General features: G+C 36.9%; 1 protein-coding gene across 2 annotated transcripts in view; it reads left to right on the forward strand.

Moving 5' to 3' along the window:
- Window positions 1-25,503, forward strand: part of PPARGC1A (PPARG coactivator 1 alpha) — a 784,344-nt gene that overhangs the window by 328,622 nt on the left and 430,219 nt on the right. Inside the window, exon 1 of one of the 2 annotated variants that reach the window (XM_036762813.1) lies at window positions 14,958-15,038. The exons of the other annotated variant lie outside the window; for it this stretch is intronic. The gene's annotated coding sequence lies outside the window, so the exon portion shown is untranslated. Of the gene's footprint in view, window positions 1-14,957; window positions 15,039-25,503 lie in introns of those variants that run through there. 2 annotated transcript variants of the gene reach the window in all.

A 25,503-nucleotide genomic window follows, 5' to 3' on the forward strand; every position in this document is an offset into this window, starting at 1 on the left:
CAGAGTTTTAAGTCACTTGGTCAGAATGTCATAGAGCTATTAACTAGCATAGCTAAGATTTGAACCCAGACCCTTTGAGGTGGGTAGAGAGGAGAGCAGCTGTATTTTGAAGTGGGAAATTAAATATGCAAATGTAGTCAATATTCAGGGGACACCGAATAAACCAGTTTTGTTAAAGAGGAGAGGTCATGTAAGTGGTATTATGGCTGAAAAGTCTATGAAAGTAGGAGACAGGGGAAAGATGGTGTTTGAATACAGGACTGGGGGATTTGGAGCTGGTCCTACAGTAACATTATCCCTTAGAGGTTTTGGGGCTAAAAGTGTTTTAGGGAAATAGAAATGAAGTGTTCAGGATGTACTGAAGGTGAACTTCCAACAAAGGACAATTTGTATGAAGTAATGCAGATTGCAGCAAGCAGAACCAGGAGAACAATTTATACTGTACCATCATTGTTGTGAAATGATGAAGGATGAAATGAGCAGAAGTAGGAGAACAATTTTACACAAGTATAACAGTATTGTAAAGGTAAACAACTTGGAAAGCTGTAAGAACTATCACTATAATAATGACCATATGTTATTCCAAAGAACCAAAGGATGAATAATAAGAATAGAGGTGTCCTGTTGCCAGACTGGATTAGCTCTCAACAGCTGATGTTAATTTTTAGTTTCAGCTTTTACCCCTCAGAAATCAGCAAACAATGCAAATCAGGGCTTGATTTATTATTTTGTTGATTGTCTAGACTTAAGAAACTGATGGAGGAAAAATATTAATAATGCAGTAGAATTTTAGCCGTGTATTGTACACAGGCACACATACACAGAGACATAAATATATATATATATATTTTTTTTTTTCTATAGAAATGGTTGTTTAATATTTACCGGTGCACCATCTTGATAGAGAGGTGATAGATATTTAATGCATAATGATACAATGATATATCACACACATGTCATACATATTATATATGTGACACAATATATTATCTAACATAATTTACGCAGTCAATGAGAAAATTTGTTTTACTTGACTGATGTATATTTCTTAAATTTGTTTTTCTTTTCTATTTTTTCTAGTGTATAGAGAATAGAAAGCAGAGAAAATACATTTTCATTAATTAAAAAATTAAAAATAGAGAGTTTGGGGGATGCTATAGGTGTGGAATGTTGAATTAATATAAAAAAGAAACAAGGGGATAAAAATGTTCAGCTCAACATTTCTGTCACTGACTTGGACGACAGCAGAGATGGAATTCTCATCAAGTTTTAAGGCAGTATAAAACTCAGAAGGCTAGGTAAAGCTAAGCCCAGTGTTATTGTTGGCTTTGCTTAATTGTTTCGTTCCTTACAAGTGACCTCTCAGAAGTGGGTATAATTTGTCATACCCACTTTGTTATTTTTGTTAATTTGTAAACATTTGTGATTTAAAAAAAAACAATAATTTTTTTACAAGTGTTTAGGATGAACTGAAGGCAAGAGGGACGACAGGTAGATAGACCATTTAGGAGGCTCTTAAAGGTGGTTTAGATGAAAAATGATAAAAGTTTGAATGAGGCTGGTGGCTTTGGAAATAACAATCATTGCTGTTTAGTTATTTGTTCACGTGCAACTCTTCATGACTCCATCTGGGGCTGTATTGGTAAAAGTACTGGAGTGGTTTGCCATTTCCTTCACCAGCTCGTTTTACCAGATGAGGAAACTGAGGCAAACAGGGTTAACTGATTTGCCCAAGATCACATAGCTGCTAAGTCTGAGGCCAGATTTGAGCTCTAGGAAGATGAATCGAGGAATTTGAATCTAGGATGACTCTAGGAAGATGACTAGAGACCTGGCACTCTCTCCACTGTGCCACCTAGCTGCCAATGGAAATAAGATTAGTAATTATAATAATAATGCTAAGGATAAATTCCATTGTTAGAGTGGTTTACAAATTTCATCGTACCTTTTTTCCTATAACTTTGTTAAATAAGCGATAAGTAAGGAAAGAAGGAATGCTAGTCATTTTCATGAAAGAATAGCTAAAACTCAGTGATGGATGGGCTGTGGTAGTTTCTTTTAGCTGTGTCATGGACCCTTTTGTACTTTGGTGAAATCTATACACTTCTAGATGACTTCTCAGAATAAGGCTTTTCAATTTATAAAATAAAATATATTAAGATTATTTATAAAAACAATCATATTAATATAGATTTATCGAAATTTCTTTTTAAAAAAAGTTCATAGATACTAGGTTAGGAACCCTTGGACTATGGAGATGAGGCTCACTTTAATGAAAGGAACATTATATTAAAATTTAAAATTATTAATCATTTTTACAATTCAATATATTTGTGTATAAAACCAGTTGCTTAGTGTACAGAAAAACAACTACTCATGCCCATACAGGGAGAGTGCTACCAAATGGATTGTTAAAAATTTAAGTTTTCCTGCAGAGAATAATGCATTAATTGATATTTTTGTTGTCTCTTTTCTACCCACTTGCCTCTTTCTTCAGTCACATATATAGCAGTTATTGCCCCAAGTTGAGCCCAAGAGTTAAAAATTGATAACAATTTTTAAATATAAAATGAATTCACAGGTAACTCCGCAGTTTATGAAGGAAGATGAAATAAAATTCTCTTCTTGCTTGTGCTGTTGGTTTCCTAGCTATTGATTAAAGATCAAAATACATAATTTGTTTTTTATTTGTATCTGTTTATTTATTTGTTAGGATGTTCTGTAGCTGTGGTGCTTTCTGTGAATTATTGATTTATCATGATCTCTAAAATGGCTTCATACTAATAGTTGCAAGTATTCCACAATTCTGAAGGGTTTTTAGAAGATATTCATTCATTCTGTTAGTAGTCAGTGAATTATAACAAAGTAATAGTATTCTATTACTATTTTTTTGGTAAGTCAGGAAAAACAATTGATTTAGCTATAAATAAAAAGTCAAATTCACAAAAGCCAATTTTGTTTTTTTGTCATTTTCATAACTTGCTTAATAATAACATTGTACATTTTATATGATGCTTTGTGGATACTAATTGCTTTCATATAATAGGAAGTCATTTGATCAACCCAGCCGCCTGGTGAGATGGTAGGATAAATATAATTATCTCAATTTTATTGGACGCGGAAATTGAGGCTTAGAGATATGAAGTCACTGGACCAGGGTCAGTCAGTTAAGTGAGTCACCCCAGGTATTAAGAGGCAGAAACTGGATTCAAATCCAGGTACTTTTAACAAAGCAACATCCTTTCCATTAGACCATGATGCCTTCTTCCATTATGCCTTGTTATCTGTTTGGCATCTCCTTAAATAGAGGTTTAACATAATATTCACATATTAATAAGGGGTCCCAGACCATAACTCTAGGTCACTCATTGTGATTGTATTTGTATTCATCATTCAACTAAAACTACTCTCTCTTCCTTCCTTCTTTTCCACCACATACTTTTTTTTTTTTGGAGGGAATCAGGATTAAGTGACTTGCCTAGGGTCATACAGCTAAGTAAGTGTCTGAGGCTGAACTCAGGTCCTTCTGACTCCAAGGCCAGCGCTGTATCCACTGCACCACCTAGATGCCTCTTCACCATGGACTCTCAATCCAGTAACACTGGCCTTCTTGCTGTTCCTTAAACAAGATGCTCGATCTCTTAGCTCTACGAATTTTCTTTGGCTCCCTCCCATTCTTGGAATTTTCCCCCTCCTCATCTTCCCGTATTGACTTCCCCAAGTCCCCATTAAATTTCCATCTACTACAGCTAGCTTTTTCTAATTCCTCTTAATTCTATGCCTTTCTTCTTAGATTTATTTCCTACTTATATGCTTTTTTTGTAATACTTTATTGTTTTCTCCTGCATTAGATTATGAGCTCCTTGAAGGTAGGGTCTGCCTTTTGCTTCTTTTGTATTCCCAGTACTTAACAGTGCCTGGCACACAGCAAGTGCTTAATAAATGTCTTTTGACCGACTGATTGATCAATGGATAGAAGTTTTGGGGAAGTATATTTTTGGTCAGTATAAAGAGATACTTCCTAACAATTATAACTGCCCTACATGGAATGGTCTGCATTGTGAAGTAGGAAATTCCCTATCAGTGAGATAGTGGAGTATTGTTGGAGTGGAGTATTGTTGACTACTCGTCAAGACTTTTCATAGAGAGAATTCTTGCCCTGATGGTCAGATTACCTTAGAGGGATCCAAGAGAACCTCAACTCTGAGAACGTGTGATTTTCTGATTCAGAGAAATCTTTCCCACTGGCCCTGTAGGGATGTCAGAAGACCTTCCATTGCTCATTCCTTTGAATTAAAGCACTGCCAACTCCTGTTCATAGGTGTATTTCATTTGGGAGGGAAGGATTACTAAGCTAGTCATGGTTAATGTCTTTATGCCATTTTCTGTAATTGACTGTTGTGATTTGTCAAGTCTGTGCTACATTGGGAACACACACACACACACACACACAACAATGGACCTGCAGCCAGAAGATCTCAGTTGCAATTCAGCTTTGTTGCTTCCTAAGTGTGAGCTTAAGTAGATCCATTTAACTTTTTAGGACCTCACTTTTCTTGCCTGTCAAGTGATGAGGTCAGAGTAAAGGATCTTTAGGTGACTGTCTTGTATAACATTCTGTAAAGAACTTTCTCCATCTACATCTGTTGAATTTCAAAGCATATTGATAATATTTTTTTCTCTTAAAAGCTGTTATAAGGGATGGATTTCTGGGAGGAGGAGAAGAAATATAAGGAGGCAGAATTTTGGTGATGTAAAAACAGGATGTCAATAAACATCCATTTAAAAAATAATAAGACATTTTAAAAATACCTTATATTTTAGATTACTTTCTATACAACAACTCTCTGAGGTGGGTGGAACCTTCATTCTCATACTCTTTTCATCTACAGGTTCAGAGAGGCATTTAGACTCTTGTCCACAGGAGGACATTCCGGCAAATATCTTTGAATATCATGCTACTAAGGAAAAGGAATTATTGGATTCATGGAATTATGTATTTCATGCATTTCAATAAATATGTCTTATGCTTTTCCACATGATGGTGCTTCAAGTACATATTTTCTAGGTCAAAATACTGTCTTTTGTGTGACTCTGTACAGTGAACAAACAAGTGCTTTGCATGGGAGCCTTGAATACACTTAGGCTTGTCCTACCTTTGTCTTTATCTTAGGTGAACATGAACCATGCACTTGCCTTTACCCCTAACTGCCCCTTACCCAGACATGACCCAGATACCACTGGGAGAACCTAGAGGAATCGGATGTAGCAGGAAGCCTGTACTCAAAATTTTGTGTCAGTTGTCCCTTCTGCTTTCGTTTCCTGGCTGGATGATGACCACTCCATCCCTAACCCTGCAGTAGAGAATGTAACGTCCCCATTCCCTCCTTCCCAATGCTAGTAGTCCAAGATCTACAAAGATGCACCTCCCCCATGCCTCCCACCCCACTGCCGGGTCAACATGGCTAGTTTTGCCACTTTAATGAGCAAGGGGTCACCATATGCAATCATTTTAGTAAGATAAAGTACCACCAGTCCTTTTATATGTCCTGTCACTGGTCCCCAAAATCTGCCTGCCCTGACCATCTGACCTGATACTATGCCTTCCAGCCTCCCAGGGATTGCTATTTCTCTTGTCAGTGCACTAATAAGACCATTGGACCTCTTCATCTGTCATGCAACTAAACCCTCTTCTATGTGTTATCTCCCCAAATTGGAATGTGATCCTCTCGAGAGAAGGGGATCTCTAGGTAGTCTATTTGTATTACCAGGATTTCGCACAGTGCTTTGAATGTAGCAGACACTTAATAAATGTTCATTCCTTCATCCATGATGTTACTTCATTACTCTGCCTCACAGCATTAAGGAGTGGAATGTGGTAAGAGGATCCTCTCCAGACCTCATGTTTTCTCATATCTAAAATTAGGGGATTGCTTTAAATAGTTTTCTGAAATCTCTTGCATCTTTAGATCCTAGATTTTGCTTCTTTCTGTCTTCTGAATATCTGGATTTCACATCATCATTTCTAAATTTTTAATTCAGCCTTCATAAGATAAGAAGATTATAAATGGCAAATGAACCATCCATGTGACTCCCCCAATGGAGAGGATGTAGATGTTCTTTTTAAATCACCTTTGGCAGTCACATTTTGACCAGGTGTTGGGTCATGTTTGTATGATCTGCCCTTCGCTGAGAACCTTAGAAGAAGTTTTCAGGTCATGGTGTGTTATTATCTATGAATAAATAGATTTTTGTCATTGGTGTTTTTGGAGGTTGTCCTAGGAAGTAATAAATTTAAACTCTAAGGCAACCTACCACAGCCAGTTATCATTTCTGCTGCTACCTTCTCTTTTCTATTCAGCTGTCTGGTCTATTTATTTTTACCATGGAGTGTGTATGTGTGGAGTTCTTTTATTAATTCAACAAATGTTTGCTACTTCTTGCTCAGTCTTCGCCTTTAGACATCATACTTGAGAGAAGTCCAAGACATAAACAGACATCCAAGACATACTACTATATTCACAACATCACTTTTTGTTGTACTATAGGACTAGAAGCAAAGTGGGTGATGGTCGATTTTGAAATGACCAATCAAAACCTTTGATATGGAATATCATGGTGTAGTACAAAATGGCGTATGAGGAGTTCAGGGACACTTGGAAACATTTGTAGGAAGAAATGCAGAATGAAGTAAAAAAAGGGCAAGGGAAAACACACAATGTCTACAACAACATTAATGAAAAGATCAGTAAAAGAGAATTGAACCTGACATGATGGAAAAACCAAGTAAAGTTTCAGAGAACACATAATAAAACAACCTTCTTCCCCATGGGCCAGAGATAGGGCCATTCCAACATAGACTACTGTCAGATTTGCTAACTGTGTGCCCAGTTTTTGCAATGATTTTGTGGTTTGCCAAAGGAGGCGATTCGCCTTGGCTTATATGTGAATGGAATAACTGATATAAAAATTAAAAGTACTAATAAAGTATGCCTTTTAAGATGGGCAGCTAGGTGGTGCAGTGCATAGGTTGCAAGTCCAGGAATCAGGAAGACCTGAGTTCAAATCCAACCTCAAGCACTTAGTACATGTGTGATCCTGGGCAAGTCACTTAACTCTGTTTGCCTCAGTTTTCTCATCTGTAAAATGAGCTAGAGAAGAAAATGACAAACCATTGCAGCATCTTTGCCAAGCAAACTCCAAAATAGGTTCACAAAATCTGATGTGACTGAAACAACTAAGTAACAACAGCAGCAACAAAAACAAAATATTTATAAAGACATACACATGACTGCATAACTACTTATACAAAGTATTAAATGAAAGAGTGATTTATCAGTTTGTGATTTGTCAAGCACTACACTAAGTGGTGGTTGCTAAGTTAGCTGATCCCTGTTCTCAACTGAGTTCTTCCAATGGGAAGACAGCATATAGGAGGATTCAGCTTCAAGGCATGTAGTAATACTCAAGTGATCTTTAAGATGTAGTAGTGATTGGATGGCAATGATGAATTCCAAATAAGTAATAGCAAAATATATAAAAGGAATATATATATATGTGTATATATATATGTATATATATATATATATGATAAAGTAGTAAATTATATAAAAGGAATTCAGAAGAGTGAGAGATTATTGACAATTTTGGGTGGTCAGGAAGGCTTGTGGAGGAGGTGGACTTTGGGCTTGACTTTGAAGGATACATGGGGTGTAGAAAAACAGAACAGAGAATATTGGTAAAGGAGCTTACTACCGATAAGTAACTTTAAATAATTCATAGGTTAAAGGCTGTTAAGAAGGGGGTAGCCATCCGATGTTCTCAGCCTTGTTTCCTAATAATTTCTTGGAGATCATAAGTGTTTAAATTGGTCTTCCTTTTCCAGAAGTCTGAAAAAAGACCCCAACTTATATCATATCTTAACTAACCAGATATTAATAGAAAGTGGAGAACAAGACACGATTTTTGTCTTTGCCCCATGGATATCTATGTGGTTGAATATTTCTCTGGGCATGCTTGTGATTCTTCCTTTTCAGAGGAGCTTCTTTCTTCTACTCCCAGGCTTTGCCGTCTAATCTGGTAGATAATTCGTGTTAAGATCTTGCTTTTGCTCCTTGGTACGTGTTTGTCCTCTGGCAGGTAATAAGATCTTTGGACCTTATAATTCCTCATCTGTATAAGAAGGGAGTTGGTTTGAATGATGTGCTGAAGTCCTTATCAAATTCAGATCCTGTGATTTTATGATCCACTATTTCTTCTCTGAATTATATAGTGCATTGGAAGGAAAGACCATAATATAATAACTTTTCCAAGGTAGAATATTTTGTATGATACTGAGAATCTAAAATTCTCTCCTCTAATCCAGAAAAGATACTGATCCATTTGGGGGCTTTTTAAAAATGTGCATCTTTTCATGATCTAAAAATCTTTGTTCCCTTAAACAGCAGAGGAAGTTTCTTGTAGCTTTGACTATCTACAGTGATATCATAGATGAAATGACTTCTAATTCATTGTGATATTCTGACCCATATAATGTTAAAACTATTTTAAGAGTTTTGAGATATTTTTCTCAAAGGTATCATTCACAGTGAAGTTATTTTGAAAATTTGTATAACACTTCACATTTGCAAAGGGCTTTTAAATAATTTATCTTTATTATGGCTCAACTCTGAACAGAAGCTCATGGTAGTGATTAGTTGGTTCATGTCATGTTTATAATTTTATAGTGAAGGAATTTTTTTAACTTATGTGAAATTCCTTGTCCTTGATTTCAAAGTTCAAAAGATTGCCCATGAGTCACAACATTCTTTTAAGTCAGTGCCCTTCCTTTAAGACTTAATGAAATCAGAATATACCTTGGAAATTCAAGCACATTATCACTCTTCAGCACTAATGACGCCAATTAAGATAGGGGAATTTATTTCAAACAGACTCTTCATTAAGTTCATAGACGTGTAAAAAAGATCCTAAGGAGTTAATTTGCTAATAGTTCTTTATGTTTGTCTATGTCAGCCTGGAGTCATTGACTCATCCACATCCACATACATTTTGTATTTTACAAATGTGAGATTTAGGGAGAAAAAAATAATTCTTTTTTTTTAAAGTTATTGAACTCAGGTTTTATTCATCTACTCATAGCTTTCAGGCATCTTTTGGGCAAGTCTGGTGCGTGTACGCATGCTTAGTCCATTCCATTTCGTGAACTTGAAGCACCAATTATATCCTCCTTTAAAATCAGTAACTTCTTTTTCTTTAGTAATTCTTCTTCTTGCCTCATGCTGAAACATCTTTGTGGACACAGGAATTCCAGCTGCTCTTTGCTCTTCAATCCATATCTTCACTTCCCTCTCTAAATCAGGCCATTTTGCTGACTTGCCTCTCATGGCCGCCTTCTGCCCTGGCGTTTTCGATAGGGTTTCTTCTTCCCGTAGCCAGTCGTGGATTGTTTTCTCAGTTAGAGGAGGACCAAACTTACGTTCAGCAGCATGATTTCCATTCACTTTTCCAAACTGGATCATTTTCAACTTGAATTCAGCACTGTACAAAAATCTTTTCTGAGTCATGTCTGGGTAGAACGTGGCACAATGTAACCTAATATACTTTTCATGCTTCTCTTGATTCTTGTGTTTGAAAGTCAAATTTTCTATTCAGTTCTGGTCTTTTCACTGAGAAAGCTTGAAAGTCCTCTATTTTGTTGAAAGTCCAAATTTTGCCTTGGAACATGATACTCAGTTTTGCTGGGTAGGTGATTCTAGGTTTTAATCCTAGCTCCATTGACCTCCGGAATATCGCATTCCAAGCCCTTCAATCTCTTAATGTAGAAGCTGCCAGATCTTGGGTTATTCTGATTGGGTTTCCACAATACTCAAATTGTTTCTTTCTGGCTGCTTGCAGTATTTTCTCCTTGATCTGGGAGCTCTGGAATTTGGTGACAATATTCCTAGGAGATTTCTTTTTGGGATCTATTTGAGGAGGCGATCGATGGATTCTTTCAATTTCTGTTTTGCCCTGTGGCTCTAGAATATCAGGGCAGTTCTCCTTGATAATTTCTTGAAAGATGGTATCTAGGCTCTTTTTTTGATCATGGCTTTCAGGTAGTCCAATAATTTTTAAATTATCTCTCCTGGATCTATTTTCCAGGTCAGTGGTTTTTCCAAGGAGATATTTCACATTGTCTTCCATTTTTTCATTCCTTTGGTTCTGTTTTATAATATCCTGATTTCTCATAAAGTCACTAGCTTCCACTTGCTCCAATCTCATTTTTAAAGTAGTATTTTCTTCAGTGGTCTTTTGGACCTCCTTTTCCATTTGGCTAATTCTGCCTTTCAAGGCATTCTTCTCCTCATTGGCTTTTTGGAGCTCTTTTGCCATTTGAGTTAATCTATTTTTTAAGCTGTTGTTTTCTTCAGTATATTTTTCAGTATTTTTTTGGGTCTCCTTTAGCAAGTCATTGACTTGTTTTTCATGGTTTTCTCACATCCTTCTCATTTCTCTTCCCAATTTTTCCTCTACTTCTCTAACTTGCCTTTCCAAATCCTTTTTGAGCTCTTCCATGGCCTGGGACCAGTTTATGTTTTTCTTGGAGGCTTTTGTTGTAGGCTCTATGACTTTGTTGTCTTCTTTAGGCTGTATGTTTTGGTCTTCTTTGTCACCAAAGAAAGAATCCAAAGTCTGAGACTGAATCTGGGTGTGCTTTCGCTGCCTGGCCATATTCCCAACCAACTAACTTGACCCTTGAGTTTTTCAGTGGGGTATGACTGCTTGTAGACTAACGAGTTCTATGTTCTACGTTTGGGGGGGAGGTGCCAGCTCTGTCACACCAGCACTCCTCCTTCCCCAAGAACCCCCAGCCCGGGCTGGGCTTAGATCTTCAACAGGCTGTGCACCCCTGCTCTGATCTGCCACTTAATTCCTCCCACCAGGTGGGCCTGGGGCCAGAAGCAGCAGCAACTGTAGCTGCCCCACCTCCGTTGCCCCTGGGGCTGGAAGCCAAACCGCGAACTCCTTCCACTCCCGCAGCTTTTCCCACTAACCTTCTCCTCAGTCTTTAGTATTTGTGGGTTGAGGGGCCTGGTAACTGCCGCAGCTCACATATTCAGGGCGCTAGGGGCCCCATCTGCCGGACTCCAAGTTTGGTTGTTCCATGCTGCTCAGGCTGGGTTCTGTTCCACTCCGTTCCCAGCTCCCAGCTCCCAGCTCCGTGTGGAATAGACCTCACCCAGGGACCATCCAGGCTGTCCTGGGCTGGAGCCCTGCTTCCCTCTGCTGTTCTGTGGGTTCTGCCGTTCTAGAATTGGTTCAGAGCCATTTTTTTATAGGTTTTTGGAGGGACTCGGTACGGAGCTCCCTCTAGTCCCTGCTTACCAGCCGCCATCTTGGCTCCGCCCCCCGAAAAAAAATAATTCTAGAAGAATAAACTAGTATTTTGTGATTCCTTACAATTTTATGAAGAGAGCTGAAATTATTTAATATATTGCAGATGAAGATGACAAAGTATAGAGTGCTAGGACACTTATTTTACAGAGGTATAATATTGCTGCATGGTCCCTGCCTTGAGACCAGAGAAGGAATGCCCTGGAGCTATTTTTTTTCTTTTCTGTTTTTCTTTCTTTTAGAAATCATACTATTATTCGTTTACTAAACCAGTTGGAAGCATTTTACTTATATATCACGTCTTCAATATACCATGTATTCAAAAGAAAACCCTTTTAAATCAAGTATTTGTGCAGGAGCAACTTCTCAGCAGCCAAAATTTAAACTTTAAAAATACATGTAAAACATACTTCTCTGAAAACACTCCACTTTGGACAAAGCAGCAAATTAGAAAATGTCCACAAAACAAAATTCACTGTCTTCTTACTTGAATAGCAACTAAGTGGATTGAGCTCCATCTAGCTGGTGACCTGTATCTCCGAAGGGATTGTGATTGTCTCTTGTAAATCTGAGCCCTGTGTTGGGCAGCTTTGCACCCTTCTCTTCCTCCACTTTCTCTATAAAATCTGCTGTAATACTCACAGTTATCATGTCTTTGGTCATATCTTCCAGCATAGTAATCATGACATCAGGAACCGTCCTAGGTAGATCTTCCCATGCACACCAGTGCCCCTGGAATGGTAGTTAAATACAGTGGAAGGTCAGCAATTGGACCATATGGGGAGGTTGTTTCTCTTAGATTCCTTTCTGTGGTGGACAGGTTCAATTCAATTATACTGAGGCAACAGTCACTTCTTGAGGACCCCCGCCAAGAGGGAGAAGAGAACTTCCAGCAACCAGGATCTTTTTCTTTCCCATATTTACTCTACAATTGAACCCACTTTTCCCTGGACTCTTTTTGTCTCAAGTCTGCCTTCAAATCATAGACTTTGGAGGAATGTTTTGTGGCACTTTTTCTTATAATGACAGATTAGTAAATAGCCCTCTCTAAAAATTAATTAGGGTCAGCTAGGTGGCATGCTGGATAGTGTTGGGCCTGAAGTCAGGAAGACTCACCTTCCTGAGTTCAGATCTGGCCTCAGGCTCTTCCAAACTGTGTTAACCCTAGGCAAATCACTTAACCCTGCTTGCCTCAGTTTCCTCATTTGTAAAATGATCTGGAGAAGGAAAGGCAAACCACTCCAGTATATTTGCCAAGAAAACCCCAAATGGGGTCATGAAGTCAGACACAGCTGAACAGCAACAAAAGTTAATTAAGTTTGGCTGACTAAACGATAAGCAACTAATAAAATCAAGGAAAACACACTGGAATTGGAGCTTAAGTAAGCACCATTAGAAAGATATCCCAACCCCTCCATATTCTGACATTGTTACTAATTGACTGTATGCCCTTAAGCAAGCTATGTAACCTTTATTTGGAGGTATAAAAATACCTTTTGTATCTTAGATGGTTGTAAGGATCAAATGAAAGTCTGCATTTGAAAGCCTTTTGAAACTAGAAAGCATCATTCCATTGCCAAACTTCTAGAAACAGTGCTCAATATTCTTGGCCTTCACTTCTTAGGGATCCATTAACTTATCAACCTTTTGCATTTTGGATTCAAGAATTTATTAAAACTGCCCTGGAGCCAGGAAGAACTGAGTTCAAATCTAGCCTCATATACTTACTACCTGGGTGACACTGGGCAAGTCACTTAACCCTTTTTGCCTCAGTTTCCCCATCTGTCAAATGAATTGGAGAAGGAAATGGCAAACCACTCCAGTATCTTTGCCAAGAAAGCCCCAAAATGGGGCCATGAAGAATGGACACAACTGAAACAACCAAATGAATGAAGTAAAAATTTGTAGTGCGCCCAGTCAGTACAGTTTAATGATATTTTTTTCTATTTTTAGTTAGAATAGGAATATGAAGAGGAGTTGTAGCAGGAGATTGTGGGGGTAATTCAAGACTGACACATGAAAGGTCAAGATCAGCAATAGGATAAGGAGTCAAAGGATTCCATAGAAGAGGGTAATGTAGCATTGATCTGATTTACTAAGGAGTCAAGATGAGGACGCTAACCATTGTAGTCAGTATAAGGTTAATGACCTAGGAAAGAATTGAGAGAGATTGAAGCCTATGGAGAACATTTGAGCTCAGGAAGATTTAGAAGAGGGTCAGGGATTGAAAGGCAGAGGGAAATGTGAACTAACAACAGATTCAGATCAGAAAAAGACATTTCAGAGTTCATGAATGTGGAGATAGGACACCTGTGGGTGATGAAACGATCAAAAATAATGACCTTTTCTATGTGCACCTGAGGTGGGGTGGTGGAGTAGGATATGGGAAAGGAGTAAGTTGAGGAAGTGAGAGGTTGGGGTGTTTGAGATAGTGTCGGTATGTATGTTGGAGTTCCTTTGCGTGAGGATGGGAGTTGAGGAGGAGAAAAAGAGAAGCACTGAACTCATTGAGGAAGAACATTGGATCCCTCTCTGGAATTTCCATTTTATTTGTTACTCTAGCGGGCCCAAATGGCAGGCAGGTCTTCCCCTAGTTTTGTCACCAGCTTGTTAAGCAACACTGGGCAAATCTCTGTTTTGTTTAGACCAGTGTTTCTAAGTGCATTGAGTGGTTTTAATGATATCTTTCCATGTCTTCTTATATCAAAGTACTGCTATGAAAACATCGACCTCCACCATAAAAATTGATAAATTGGCTTAAAATGTTACTGTTTTTATAACTAAGATGCAGTTCAGTGAATAGACTTGCACTTGGAATCGAGAATCCATCAATGTGAATTAATCAACATTTATTTATCAGCTAAATGGCGCCAGACAGTATGCTAGGTCCTGAGGATACAGACACCAAAATGAAATGTCCTTACTTCAAAAAGTGTACATTTTATTGGGGAATACAGTATGCCCATACCTATATACAAAAATAATAAAGGAATAAATTCTGGCTCTGAATTTTTTGTTAACTTTATGGTTGAACTTAATCCAGTCGGACTAATTTTCTACATCTGTAAAATTGGGGTAAAAGTAAGTGTAGTATATCTATCCCATGGGGCTGTTATGAGACTTAAATGACCTAATGGATATCAGTGCCTTGCATACTTAAAATCCATATTTAAATGCCACTTATTATTTTCACCCTATCATTATTATTATTATTTAAATATTTATTTCCTAATTAGCAGCATGTTCAGTTGTTTTTCATTGTGTCTGACTCTGATCCCATTTGGAGTTTTCTTGGTAAAGATGCTAGAGTATTTTGCCTTTTCCAGCCCATTTTCCAAATAAGGAAACTGAGGCAAACAGGGTTAAGTGACTTGCCCAGGGTCACACAATTAGTAAGTGTCTGAGGTCAAATTTGACCTTAAGACTCCTGACTCCAGGCCTGACACTCTATTCACTGCATTACCTAGCTGCCCTAGTTAGCAATATAGCCTCTTCTTATTAGCTGCTCTTAAGATCCTATCAACCTAGTATGATTGATTTTTACTGAAGGAAACTCTGTGGCTCTTTTTTTGCTTCAGATGGTCACATCTTTAGATCCTGAAGGGAGAGATGCAGCACGTTCTCTCAGGAGTCCAAATGCAGCAACAGATTTTGCCTCCAAGCAAGTAAGATATGCCATAAAAAAATCAACTTTATTTCACTAGCCCTTTTCTCATTTGCATTTTTGATGCCACATTGGCCATTTCAGGCTGATGTATCCTGCAGTGAGAGAGCGTCATTTGATAGAAAAATCACTTGCCAAGTTCACCCATGGTTATTCTGCTTCAGCTCTTGCTCTGGAAAATATGTGCTAGATGTTCATTTCAGTCTCTCTCCCTTCCTAGTTACTTCACCTACCTTTCGTTATTCGTTAGTCCAAGAAGTTAGTAATTGGACCGATTGTAACAGTAATAGCTCAGCTTAGGATTAGTCCATGATATCTTTTACCTCAGGAACCAATCATACTTACTAAGGACAGTTCCAGGCTTCACATGCTTTTAGCTAGGTTGATTATTCCTAGAAATTAAATTACTTCTTCATGGCAAGCTCAGTGCATGGTTATGGAATTTTATTCTGAGGTTTTTAACACTTATCGAGCTTTAGCAAAATCTTCTGTTTAGCTCATGTAGGTCCTCCTTACCAAATTTTGCTTCTTTGGAGGACATTTTGTAAGAATTACATTAGAAACCCTTAGGACCAAGGAATTTTGCCTGCCCTTAGTTTTTTTCAATTCCCTCTCTAACTCCTTATAAGCATCTTGGCTCAGCATCTTCTGTTGACCATAATAGTTATTTGGAGCCTGTGCCTAGTGATTAGCTTTCCCTGGGAGCTCTCCTGATTCCTATTAGTTCCTGTGTTATCTGGAGAATTATTTAATATAGCTTGGGGGAAAAAAGGCCTCAGTTGCTTTAATTTTTTTTTCAAAGCCACATTAAGGAGAATTGGGCTTTCAGTTTCCAAAGGTGAATCCCCTAGTTGATTATAGGGGTCAACCTTCTCTAACATGCTTCAAGGATAAATTTATTAGTAATGAGCATATATGGAAGAATCACAGGGCGTGTTTTCACGTAGGTGCTACCAGAAAAGATAGAGGTTCCACTTTTTTGTCTCTTCCTTAGCAGATGCTATTTTTAGGGTCATTGACATGTAATGCAACTCTTATTTAGAATACACTCCTGGCGCTCTTTTCAGGAATTTTAAGATCCATTAGTGCTTCCTGGGGGTATCTGACTAAGGTCAGGTCAGTATATATTGTCTCGTTCCCGGCCCCCCCCCCCATCCTTAATTATTTTTATGATTATATTAATCCTGGAAAGTATCTTGTAAAGGAAGTTTATCCAGTTTGTGAGTCACTAAATTTCTGACCCTGTGACACCACTGGGAACAAAAGAAATACCTTGTTCTTTTCTCTGGTTACTCTGATTATTGGGTTCACGATCAGGTGACAGGTTACTGACACTTCTGAAGGTAGTTCAGGTTTGTACCTGTCTATATCTTTATCTCTACCTGTGTCCTTATCATTTAAAGATGACACCACCATTGGTTTTATTCTTTCTTGTTGTGTTGATGGTTTAGACACCATCACATCTATGTTTTTGTGGTCTTCTGCCTCATGAAGTCAGGTTGCTGATAGACACAACACAGGCCTTTTGCATTCTTGTCTACATTTTCTCCACATGTCCCTCCAAGTAGTGGGCAGATGTTTAGTGTGCATCCTCTTGTACATTACAATCCTGGAGAATCCTCAGATCTTCTACAAACAAAGAAAAATCTTGTTTTTGTGAAGAGGCTAGGCTTAGATTTCAGAATTGTTAGTTTGAGAATCACTACCTCCTAGGTTTAATCCTTTGGATAATTGAGCTGTAATGGACCAGAGTTTTTACAGACTTTTTGGTGCACTCAGTTCCAGCATTTAGGCTCTCAAATGAACACTTCCCTTGTGAGTCTTTGAGCATGCATTTTGCCTAATGTCTGTGCCCAAATGTTCATTATTATGTATAAAGGTAGTATGTTAATGGAGGCATGTATGAAACTTTCATGGGTATTCGAAGATGTTATGTGATGTTTCCAAAACATGTTTAAAGTGGAAAATATCAGGACCTTAGGGTAAAACTAAAAGAGGACTTTATTCGTCCTTGGATCTCAAGTATTTTGAATTTCATGTTCTTAAAAATTATTGCATCAAACAAAAGCAAAATTTTCTTCTTTCTCTTCCCAATTTATTATATACTGTGTATTATGTACCTTTGGATTTTATTCTGACTAGGTATTTATTATACTCTTTTGATCTTTCTGTAACACACAAAGTAGTTAAAAATCATCAACTTAAAACTTGTGGCTTATAAACAAAATTTTTTATTGTTAATCTTACAAACTTTATTTTTAAAAATGGAGTCACTATACTATGAATTTTCTTTGAGCTCAAATAAAGAGAATTTCACTAGAAAGTTTCATCTAGTAGGTAGAGAGCTGGCCTTGGAGCCAGAAAGACCTACGTTCAAGTCTATCTCCCAACATATACTGGCTGTGTGACCATGGGCAAGTCACTTATACTCTTGAAGAATGCCCTCATCTGTGAGTTTCTCGTGCCAGAGAAATCAGAGTTCCAGTCTCTATCCCTATCCTTATTCAGCTAGGAAGAACATTTGATATGAGAAACCTTCTTTCCTTGCAGTATACTGCCAGGAATATAAAAAGTTAGAACAGATGCTGGACAGAGGCCACAGAAGTACTGGAGATTAAAGGAACAATTCTCAAATCCAATAGTCTTGTGTAACAGGCAATCCATATAGGGGCTAAGAGAGGGTGAAATGTATTCTCATGCACACACTAAGTAAGAACTTTCCCTCTACATGTACTCTACTGATTTATACAGTTTTAGGGGTCAAGTGGATAGGCAGCTGCCAATTTCTTGATTATAGTGGATGAAAAGCATAGCTAACCATTTCAAAGGCAAATAGCCATGACCAGGGAGGTCCAGAAGAGAATGGTGATCCAAATAAGTTAGGCTCTTTCTAAAATGAGTAAACTGGAGTTTGGATCCTTTTCAGATTTGGTATCTGCAAAAAGGAATGTTTTTTCAAGTGACTAGGCTGGTTAGTCTCAAGCTGTATATCCTGCCTACTTTATTATTGGATTAGAATTAGTAATGATCACACGCCCCAAAACAAACTGGCCTAAAGGATTTGTTGAACAGGAAGCTCTCTCTTCCTTGTTGACCTTAATTCATATTTTGAGTAAACAAGTGCTTGTTCTGTACGCCTTGATGTATCTAAGATAGCCTCTGATTTCATTACAATTGGACTTGTTCTTTGGTTCTGCTTCTCAATAAAGTTCTTAGAATTGAGAGCTGCCCAATTTGTGGTTTATTTAGACAGGCATATTTGTGTCTGAGGTTGTAGGAAAAAAGCAAAAAACACAAACAACTAGCTAGCTACTTGATCCTCAGATTGGGATATATCTATATCTGTATATATGAAATGTATGTATATATACAGATGTACAGATATATATATATATGTTTCTGTCTCTTTATGTATATCTGTGCATTTTTCTACGTATGTACGTATGTGTCTGTCTATCTATCTATGACTTGTGAGCCTTGTCAATTTAGAATTATTAAAATGACCAAACAGGTGCTATAATTTTAGAAATCTGTTAGTAAAATCTAGATAGTTTACAGGCTTTGTGTCTGTATGCAGAGAATATGGGGACCTATTTTAACTCTAGCGTGCCTTTTGATAAGTGTTCTATCTTCTCAACGTCTGTACTTTTCTTTGAAAAAAAATCAGGCAATGATAAAGTCTTCACATGAGTTTGAAGGGCTTTTACAGACATTAGAGAGATGGTTGTTTCTGTGGGTCAGTTTTTTTCCCCTTGGAATTGTCAGCTTGTTATGCCTTTGTTGAAGAAGAGAAAAAAATATTGTTTTATTGAGTATCATTGGAAACTGCCATACTCTTTGAAAGGCACTTCAGGGAAAGGATCTTGAAAAAGCTCTTTGCTTGTACATGCTGATCTCCAGCTTAGCCTTTGTTTATGACTGAGAAACATTTAAGGTATCCAGAGATTTTTATCTACACATGGACAAAAGCCAGGAATATTATCTAGTCCTTTTGTTTTACATAGTCTTTATATCTACACATAAGTCACTCCTCTCCCAGGTTCACGAAGCAATGTAATCAAGTTGTACTAGCATAGAACTGAGGAGAAGGACTGAACTCAAAATTGTAGCTTTACCTTCCCTCACTTGGACAACTAATTTTAGTTGTCCCTGTCTTTTCTTTTTTTATAGTTATATAAAATTGGATAACGGTAACATAGACCTACTGATGTACGCCACAAATATGTATAAAAAGCATTTTATTTTGCTGAATTTTTAATTTTTGTTAATATACATACATATATACATACACACACGTACATAATACAGTTATCCCTTCCACATTGTAACTTTCTCCATTGTGGTTTAGATATATTGTGGGTTGGCACAAGAAGTTAGATGGGAATTTTTTGGAAGTTTTGTGGAAGCTACAGAGGACATGTGAAGACCAGCAGTTGACACAGAAAAAGTTTAGAAACTCAGAAATGCATAAAATATATGTATAATTTTGTATAATATCAACATATTTTACCTTTTAAGACCATAATAATTCAGATTTCTTCTCTGGTATGAAGGAAGGGCCAAAAGATTTTACATGGATTTTCCAGATTGTGATGTAGAAGGGATAACTGAATTAAATAATTATTAAACATTTTATATTTTTTGCTACTTGTTATATACTTTTATTTATACTAAATTGTTTTCATTTTTTCCTGTGATTTCTTTTAGTTCTGACTTAAAGACTCTTACAAATGCAGTTGTCAGATGCTATGATTTATTTATATTACATGCACAAACAGGAGACCTTAATGCCCATCTTTTTTTTTTTTCAAGGGGGGAAGGCAGGGCAATTGAGGTTAAGTGACTTGCCCAAGGTCACACAGCTAGTAAGTGTATCAAGTGTCTGAGGTCACATTTGAACTCAGGTCCTCCTGACTCTGGGGCTGGTGCTCTACTCACTGTGCCACCTAACTGCCCTCTTAATGCCCATCTTAGCATGTTTAACAAGTTGTGAATCATAACTCTGTTTATAGCCATTAAAATCCAGTTAAAATATTTGACTATGGCCAATAGCCATGAATTCTGTGATTTAAAGGTAGTCTTTCTGGAGATATAAAGGGACTTATTAACAATCAATGTTCTCCTCAGAGTTCCTCCCCCCAAACAATTTCTGACTTGCCTTTTCCCTTTGCAAGCTAAACACTTCAATTACACTCCAATATATCTGCTTTATATGTTTCTGGGCAATAGGTGCCACCTTTTGGATAGTATTTTCTTATTATACTGATCAAGTCTTAAGGCTTGAGATTTCAGTGTGAAAATGACCTGGGACCCTTCCAAGTAACACTGCACTTGCCAACCGACTCTTAAATCTTGCGAAGGGACTCCCTTTGCTCTCATTCCCTCTTGGATCAAATCATTAATGAACACTTTTTACTCTTGACAGGCCGGGATAAGTGTAAGAAGTTTGTCCCCTGTTGTGTTTCAACTATCTTGTGATAGTGATGCCTGAAGAATCAGCATATCGACACCCTCCTCCAAGCTTATATTAAATTCTGAAGGATTATTCAAAACTGCACCATGTTGTGAGCAATTAAACCCTTGAAAGGCAAAATAAATTCACTCTCTGCACTAGCAGCTCACCCACGACTTGTAGCCTGAATCAGGCATTTTTCAGTTCTATTACAAACAGATGAGTTTTAGCTCAGGCACACTTTTTAGAATGTGGGAGTGGCTCAAGGAGCCTTCTGCAAAATATTGCATGGCAGAGAAGAAAGAGCAGAAACAAACTATTTTAGCGTTATGCAGTGTAGGATTGGGAAAATGAATAGCAAGGTAGAACATCCCTGAAATGAGCACAAAGTTGTATCATATGGTGAGGGGGAAAACATCCTAAGAGCTTCCTGAGGCATAATTAGAGATGCATCATTTCAGCTGTATGACTTGTCCCTTGCTGCTCACGTGAGCTGTGCAAAGACTAAAGAGAAGGGTTAGGCTGTGTATTTTAGCCATGGGCCTACATTAATTACATGAGAGCTTGCTGTTTACATTTCACATGCATATGAGCCTAATCCTAGAGAAAATTTCAATCTTCATATATGGATTTTTCTTAAATCCTGGAAATGATTTTTAAGGAAAAAAAAACTCACCTATGTAAATTCCACAATGGCATCATAGCTTTCATTGTACTCATGATAGAATTTTAAAAATAGAGTAATTTACAGCACATTCATTTCAGTGAAGGGTGAAAGAGGGAAATATTAACTTTGGACCAGTCTACCGTGACACACGATGGCCAATCAAAAGCTACGTTAAAGGGAAATTTGTGTGGATTGAGTTCCACTCTGTAGACCTAGCCATTTGAAATATATGTGAAGAAGTTAATGGAAGTATTAATAAAGGCAAGTGTTGAACAACAATTCAATTTTCCTTGTCCATTTTTCATAATAAATTTCATGGCCTGGTCAGGATGCAGAGCTCAGAGGAAAAAAAATTGCAAGACTAGTGTGAGTAGCTTACTGCTAAGGGTGTGGATGCTTCTCATTCTATCTACTTTCCCATACTGTTCACTTTTTGTCCCATCTTCTCTCTCCCCACTCTCCTACCCCCGGAAAATACATGCAGCTTTCCTATAGATAATCCAATAACCCTATATTTAACCCACAAATTGTATTGATTAAAAATTCATTTTCGTTGAACATTTATCCAAATGATACTGAGACCTGTAACAGACCAAAAAAATCCTACATAAAGTATAAAGCCCCCTACGTGGAATAAATTTAAAGTAACTATCAGATGTAAGTGTAATGATTAGGAAAATAAGAATAATTTGCTTAATTTGTACTAAAGCAAACCTACTTTTTAAAAAAAATATTGGAACTGCAATGAAAAACCTTGCGACGTCTGGAATATGGAGATAAAATTGCTGATTTAGTAGCATTGTGAACTTGCAAAAACATTTCCTTGGTGAAATCTTAAAAAGGTAGCAACTAAAATATAGCTTTTAAGCATCAAAATGAAGAAATGATAAGTGGGTTAATTTGTCAACATTTATTTGCAAACTTACTTTATGAAAAAGAAGAAGGCATAGGCCTAGACACAGGAACATGTATTTCCAGATGTTTCGTCCCTAATCACAATGGCACAAAGACTGCAGGTTTCAATTATATGTTCAAAGTTTGTATTTGCTTAAATTAAGACAACCTCTAATTTTTTAAGCCTCTTTTCACATGGTTTGCTTTGCCTATAGCCAGAATAATAGGATCTTGGTTACAAAAGAAATTTGGTAAAAAAAATAATTAGGCTTTTCATCTTGAACTTCCTCATTCAATAACTGAACTTTTTATTTTCTTTAAAATAATAGCTCTCTTTATTTTTTAGCTATGGGTGGTATGCTTGTCATGTGATATGGGTCACAGACAATATTTACTTTGACTCCTCTTATTGAATAAATAGGTTTGGAGCCTCTGGTCTAGGTTCTATTGGACTTCCACTTGAACTAGAAATCCTTTCTATCTCTTATTAATATGTTGGGAGAATAGTGATTTTTCCAACTTGATTGTATTCTGAAAAGCACATTTTTAACTTGAATATAATTTTGGCAGGCATATGTATCCAAATGATATAGAGGCCTATATTTAATAAACAAAAACAATAAGAATAAAATTAAAAAAAACCCTAGAAAGCCATACCTTAGAGCCAAGAGATGTGAATCTTGTTACTGGAACAAATAGTACTTCGCTAACCTTTACAAATTTTGAATATAAGGTAAAGTTCACTCTACTCTCTACCCCCATAACTGATGAAAGCAGAAAATTATGAAATCAAGGCAATTCCATATTCCAGGGAGGGACACACAATTATCTCTGCTGCCAAATAAATAAACTTTCAAAAGAAATATGTCCGCTGGATCCCAAGTTGTGCCAATGGTGTACAATGAAACTCCTCTTAAAGGAATACCTGATAAAGAAATAAATCGACTAGAGTAGTGAATTTACTTTCCACTGAACCTATGCATTTGCAAGATCTCTGTATTGTGCTTGCAAATAACATTTATTTCTGTAGTGTAAATATGCAAGAGTTCATTTTAATAAAAAGTAAGTCCTAAAATAAGATAAAACCCATGACTAGACTTGCATTTGAAGATTTAGAGTGCATTCATCTGCTGGTTTTCGGTATAAATATTCATTGGTTTAGTGCTCTCAGGTGTTAGAACTTTTAATCTGCATTCAGATGGAGGTACTTTAATCAGAGAGTTCATAAAAGTCTGTAACTTTTTTTTCCCCTTTATAAAAAATAGAGTAGTAGATAGAACAGAGGGTAAGTCTTCAAAACAACCCACCCAGCTAAACTGCATTGCTAGGGGGAAAAAGTAAACACCAAATGCCATTTTGTACCCTAATATCAATATTCTATTAAAAATAAATCTCTTACTGTTAGACTGAAAAGTCTCAAAAACCTGTCACTTCACTGCAGTCTTCAGAGATGACTGATAATGGGTAAAAAATCCCAAAGCATCTGTTTACCATGCCCTCACACAAACTGTTAGGAATGTTTTAAAATGTCAGCAGTAATGTATGCATGTGTATTAGCTGTTATAAAGCAAGAGTAGCAGCACACCGGCAGGAAGTACTATAAATTAGGGCGGTCAGGTAAACAAGGGACAAGAGGAACATATTTAAAGTACCTGTTTGCCTGGCTTAAAAAAAAAGCCTGGAAATGAATGGCAGCGTTTAGTTTATGAGTACCTGGGAAAAAGCCAAACAGGATTCTGCATAGAGCTTTCAGTCACAGGAAGGTTAACCCCCAAAGAGTCTGAATTTCAGGTCAGTAAGGAAGGAAAAAAAATTGGTTTAAGTGTATTTTGCATATGAAGAGATAACCTATTATATTCAGGAAGCTAAGTATACATTAAGAAATCTTCGAGCTAAAATTGCTGACTAGATGTTGAGATTGTGTAGTATTGTTAAGAGCTGCTGTATTTCTGGAGAATTCTGTACTATTTAACTACTTTGAAAGGTGATGCTACATGTTGCCCCAGCAAAGTCTTTGAAACACCCAGTGCTCTTCAAAATGAACTTTTACTGAAGTTAAAGGGTTCATCTAGCACAAAGCTATAATAGGCTCATAATTGGCTTTGACAGGGCCACTTTTCTGTCATGGTTAACTCACTAATTTGCACTAATTAGGGAGGAAGGCCAGTCTGAATTATGGAAAAGACTAAATGTTAGACTGTTTGAAAAGAAACACCATTTTATTATTTCCAAGCATATACATAATGAACTAGGCTCCCTTGCTTTCTAGAGGCCCTGCTTTAACGAGTAGATAAGAATTGATTTGTAATTAGCATCTCAAAACACCTGTCTTAATCATTACCATCTTGCTGTAGATTATAAGTTGAATCTTACCAAGGTAAGAATAGTTTTTCTCTTCCTTATTTAATTTATTTATTTATTTTTGTTTTTTAAATGTTATTTTTAATGTGTGGAATAAAAGAAGCATTTCCATAACATAGGACAATAAAAAAGATGAATGCACATGAAACTGCAAACCTACTATGCATAATTTGCTATTCCTTTCATATATACAACAAAATTATCATATAAATTTCTTCTTTTTCTTTTTTTCTTCCCTTACCCCACCCTAGAGATGTCTACCATTAGACACAAATAGGTATATATGTATATATGATATATATGTAATATATATATATATAGACATATATATACACACCCACATACACACACAATTTACAGGCACACATGCAAATACATGTGTATCTGTATATGTGTATATGTATACACACATATATAAACATATATATGTAAAATTATTCTATACACACTTCTATGTATCAGTTCTTTCTCTGGATGTGGATAGCATCTTTCTTCATATGTCTTTTATAGTTAATTTGGGTATTTATAATAGTCAAAATGACTTATTTGCTCGAAGTCGTTCTTAAAACAGTATTGCTGTTACTCTATACAAAGTTCTCTTGGTTCTGTTCATTTTGGTCTTCATTATTTCATACAAGTCTTTCCATATTTTTCTAACATCATTGTGCCCATCATTTCTTATATAGTACAGTAGTATTCCATCACAATCATATAGTATGACTTGTTCAGCCATTCCCCAACTGATGGGCGTCCCTGCAATTTCCAGTTCTTTGGCTCCACAAAGAGAGCTGCTGTAAACATTTTAGAACATATAGGTTCTTCTCCTATCCCCCAATCATCTTTGGAAATAAGCAATAAGTAAATTTTTATTTTTGATATTAATTGGTCCATATGGATTATTTGTGTCCAACCTGTGGTAGAGCCTTTCAAGCTCCTATTGTTCTGATCAGCCACAATCAGACACACTGTACCTTGACCCCAACATAGGCATGCATTTTGGTCCTCTCTGAGTATAAAGGACAACCACTGTAACATTAATTGGCATATCAATCCCTCTGTATTTAAAAAGAGGTACTAAAGTAATTTTAACCT

Source organism: Trichosurus vulpecula, chromosome 6 (genome assembly GCF_011100635.1).
Source record: "Trichosurus vulpecula isolate mTriVul1 chromosome 6, mTriVul1.pri, whole genome shotgun sequence".
Classification (NCBI taxonomy): domain Eukaryota; kingdom Metazoa; phylum Chordata; class Mammalia; order Diprotodontia; family Phalangeridae; genus Trichosurus; species Trichosurus vulpecula.